General features: G+C 33.5%; 1 protein-coding gene across 3 annotated transcripts in view; it reads left to right on the top strand.

The window, feature by feature from the left end:
- The window catches only part of PIK3R3 (phosphoinositide-3-kinase regulatory subunit 3), a 104,104-nt gene that overhangs the window by 26,510 nt on the left and 74,489 nt on the right, over window positions 1-3,105 (top strand). The window lies entirely within an intron of this gene.

Below are 3,105 nucleotides of genomic sequence, written 5' to 3'. Positions count from 1 at the left end.
GTAAGTATGATCTCACATTATGCATAGTAGGAGTTGCTCTGTGTGGATTTGTTATTTATCAGGTTTTATACTTGGAGATGTGAACTCTTTGCATGAGGTGGCCAAAGTACTGGAGTTTCAGCTTTAGCATCATTCCTTCCAAAGAAATCCCAGGGCTGATCCCCGTATCACTAACTTGATGGACGTGAGTCTGAGTGAACTCCGGGAGTTGGTGATGGACAGGGAGACCTGGCATGCTGTGATTCATGGGGTCGCAAAGAGTCGGACATGACTGAGCGACTGAACTGAACTGAATACTTGGAGATGCCTATAATTGCTGTCTGTAAATTTCTGCAAAGTAGTCATCATTGCAGTTTGTCTCATTTTTAGATGAAGTTAGTATGTAATAGATTGTGGCTTCAAATGAGTACTTGATGCTTTGTAATATAGGACTAGTAACTGCAAAGAAGTAAAGATAAAACAATTTAATGAGCTGTGTAAAGGTAGCTTCCATAGGGAAAGCACATTTTGAAAACAACTGTGAAAAACTTACTGATTTGAGAAGAAATTAAAAAATCTTTATAGTCTTTTAACCATAAAAGAAATTGAATTAGTGATTAAAGAAATATACCCTACTAAAAACAATTCCAGGTCCATATATTTTTTAAAATCATAATTAAAAGAAAACTTTAGAAATTTACCAGCTTAACCATTTTTAAGTGTGTAAATTCAGTAGAGTTAAGGATGTTCACATTATTATAGAACATATCTCTAGCACTTTTTCATCTTGCAGATCTGAACAACAACATTAAACAACTCCCTTTTCTGCCTCACCTTGGCACCTGGTAACCATGATTCTACTTCGTGTTACTATGAATTTGACTACTTTAGATACCTCATATAAGAAGATCATACAGTGTTTGTCTATTTATGAGTGCTTATTCACTTCCTATAATATCCTTAAGATTCATCTATTTTGTAGACTGTGACATGTTTTCCTTCCTTTTTAAGGCTAATATTTCATTGTATGTATATGCCACATTTTCTTCATCCATTCATCTCTCAGGGGACATTAGGGTTCTTTTCACTGATGGCAATTGTGAATAGTGCTGTTGTGAAGGTAGGTATCCAGTATCTCTTTTGAGACCTCGCTTTCAATTCTTTTGCATATATACTCAGATTGGAATTGTTGGATCAAATGGTATTTCTTTTTAGATTCTTTTTTACTTATTTATTTTTTCCTTTTAATTTTTTAATTTTCGGGTGCTGTACTGCACGTCATGTGGGATCTTGGTTCCCTGACCAGGGATTGACCTGTGACCCTGGCAGTGGATGTGCAGAGTCTTAACCACTGTATCTCCAGAGAAGGCCCTCAAATGGTATTTCTATTTTTAATTTTTTGAGGTGCCTCCATACTGTTTTCCCTAGTCGTTGGACCATTTTACAGTCCTACCAACAGTGCACAACAGAAGGGTTCCAGCTTCTCTAGATCCTCACCAACACTTGTGTATTCTGTTTTGTTTGTTTTTAATAGTAGCCACCCTTATCAGACTTATGAGTTCAGACTTTACAAGTTAGTTCTATCAAACGTTCATGGATAATTATAACTTTAGATAAATTCTTCTAGAGTCTAGAAAAATAATTATGCATTTGAATGTTCTGGGTATTTTGTATAAATGGAATCATAATTTTTTGTCCTTTTATGTCTGGTTTATTTCATTTGGCCTGATGTTTCCAAGATTTATCCATTTTGTAGTATGTATCAGAACTGCATTCCTTTTTGTGGCTGAATACTGTTCTTTTATATGTATATATTACTTTTTGTATATCAATCCGTTGATGGACACTTGTTTTCACAACAAATATAATTTTAAAAAGATATAATTTACTATAGCAGCAACAGCAATTTAAAAAATACCTAGGAACAAAATCAGTACAAGATATTCATGCCCTTTTATGGAGAAGATTATAAAGTTTCATTGAAAGACATTAGAGAAGATCTAAATAAATTGGGATACCATATTAATGAACAGGAAGACTCAGTATCATAAAAAACATTAGTTCTTTCCAAATTAATTTATAAGTTCAGTACAATTCTATTTAATAATAGGATATTTCATTTGACTTGACAACCTCTGTCCAAAATTTACATAGGAGAGCAAACTGCCAATAAAAATTAGGAGAATTTTTTAGATAGTGTGACTTGAAAAACCATACTATTTGAACACTGTAATACTGGCACAGAATAGACCACAATGGAGCAGAATAGAGGCCAGAAACAGAACCTGTTCATGTAAGGAAATTTAATATATGACAGTGAGATTTTTGCAGATGAGTGAGGAAATAATGGACTGACTAAACAGTCTAAATGGTAATGAAACAATGGGATATCTATATGAAAATAATGGAATTTCTATTCACAGCATATATACAAGTAAGAAAGTGAAAGTGTTAGTTGCTCTGTAGTAATTAAAGATGTAAATATGAAACTTTTAGAAATAATTTATAATTTGAATGATAAAGAAAAATACAAATATATCTATTATCAAAATAAAAAAATGTACAGTTGTTAAAAGAAAACATGAAATGAAATATACCCTATCATCTAGGAGAAAATGTTTGTAAAATACTTAACTAAAATGAATAGGGACTTCCGTGGTGGTCCAGTGGTTAAGAATCTGCCTTGTAATGCAGGGAACGCAGATTCAATCCCTGTGGGGGAACTAAGATCCCAAATGCCTTGGGGCAACTACTGAGCCCTCTTGCCACAGTTAAGACCTGGCGCAGCCAAAAATAAATAAATATATTTTAAAGAATTGATATACAGATACACAAAGAATACTTTATAAACCAGTAATGATAGTGTGGGCTGGAAATTCATAGAAGAAGAAATGCAAATGAAGTATAAACATGAAGAAGTCTTTAATCTTAGTCATGAAAATGCAAATTAAAACCTCAAATAATACATTATACTTGTCATTTTGGTAAGGAGGTGGAATAATGGAAACTCTCATGTACTGCTGTGGGGAGTGGAGTATCACTTGAAACTCCACTTTAGAAGATAGTTTAGAAGTATCTGACATAGTGTATACCCTAGGGAAACTTGAGAAGGTGGGCAAGAGTTTG

Source organism: Ovis aries, chromosome 1, assembly GCF_016772045.2.
Source record: "Ovis aries strain OAR_USU_Benz2616 breed Rambouillet chromosome 1, ARS-UI_Ramb_v3.0, whole genome shotgun sequence".
Classification (NCBI taxonomy): domain Eukaryota; kingdom Metazoa; phylum Chordata; class Mammalia; order Artiodactyla; family Bovidae; genus Ovis; species Ovis aries.
This window is presented reverse-complemented; position numbering and strand designations above follow the sequence as displayed.